Source organism: Schistocerca gregaria, chromosome 4, assembly GCF_023897955.1.
Source record: "Schistocerca gregaria isolate iqSchGreg1 chromosome 4, iqSchGreg1.2, whole genome shotgun sequence".
Lineage (NCBI taxonomy): Eukaryota > Metazoa > Arthropoda > Insecta > Orthoptera > Acrididae > Schistocerca > Schistocerca gregaria.
In genome coordinates this window covers 35,241,549-35,242,780 of record NC_064923.1, presented here as the reverse complement: position 1 = coordinate 35,242,780, position 1,232 = coordinate 35,241,549, and the positions used below count along the sequence as shown (strand labels likewise).

Here is a 1,232-nt window from a genome sequence, read left to right as displayed (position 1 = left end):
ATCCAGCCTAGAAGGAAGGAAGGAAGAGGAACTGTCGCGAGGTTTACACTCGCTTCTCTATCTGTTGCCAACACACCCACTCGCTGAAGACAGAGCAGACCGTGTCCTACATGCACCTTAACCTCCCACAAGGCGTCGCCAGCTCGCCCCAGCCGTCAGTAGAGAACACACTTTCCAATCAGGTTGCTCCTCAGTTTGCCGACGCGCTGAGTGGCCGCGCGGCTTGAGGCACCATGTGACGGATTGCGCGGCCCCTCCAAGCGGAGGTTTGCGTACTTTTCACGTACTTCCTCGGGCATGGGTGCTTGTGTTGTTCTTAGCATAAGTTAGTTTAAGTAGTGTGTAAGTCTAGGGACCGATGACCTCAGGAATTCACATACTTTTTCTATTCGTTTGCCTCACACGGCTGAGTGCACCCCGCTTGCCAACAGCGCTCGGCAGACCGGATGGTCGCCCATCTAAGTGCTAGCCCAGCCCGACAGCGCTTAACTTCGGTGATCTGACGGGAACCGGGGTTACCACTGCGGCAAGGCCGTTGGTAATGAAGGTTATAAGCCTAGCTAAGAGCTTGTAATTCCATAGAAGCTTTATGAAGACGATAATGATATTTAAAGTATTTAATTTAAAACGAGCAATGACCGTTACAGTCACTGCAATTAGACGTGTACTAAAGGCAAAGATTAATTCAATATTATTTCTTTAATACGGTCTGTCTATTCTATCATAACTTTAAATTAAGGAAGGGCGGTAATTACTTATTCATTAGTAGTAGTATGCCATATTGAGCAATGTAGTGACAGATTACCCAACACGAAGTTTCGATGGCCCTATTAAAGCCTACCGATTAAAGAAAATCGTACTAGATTAATTGGGAGTCTGGTGCATCGAAAAGACAATTTCGCTTTAAAATCGTTTTGTTCAGAACGGTAAATGAACCGACACTTTCTGTCGAGAGTGTCTTTTACGAAGAGCCGTGATAAGCAGGATCTGTAGCACCAGCCACACACTCTGTACAAACAAAGCTGCGAGCGTCTGTCGACGCGGCTCGTGTAACAGTCCAGTAGGTCACGAGACATCATGTGGTAGGTCCGCACGACGCGTTTCACGGAATGGTTCCGATACTCGAGTGCGCTTCTCGTAAATTATTCTTAACGTTTTGTACGTGCTCGGTGCTGTTAGAGTCCTGTAGTAACGTAACAGTGAGTTGCAGATGTTCTTAGAAAAATGACCAT

The 1,232-nt window shown here is 46.9% G+C and overlaps 1 pseudogene; it reads right to left on the bottom strand.

Moving 5' to 3' along the window:
- Positions 1–422: 422 nt before the first annotated feature.
- Positions 423–540, bottom strand: LOC126268295 (5S ribosomal RNA; annotated as a pseudogene).
- Positions 541–1,232: the final 692 nt, after the last annotated feature.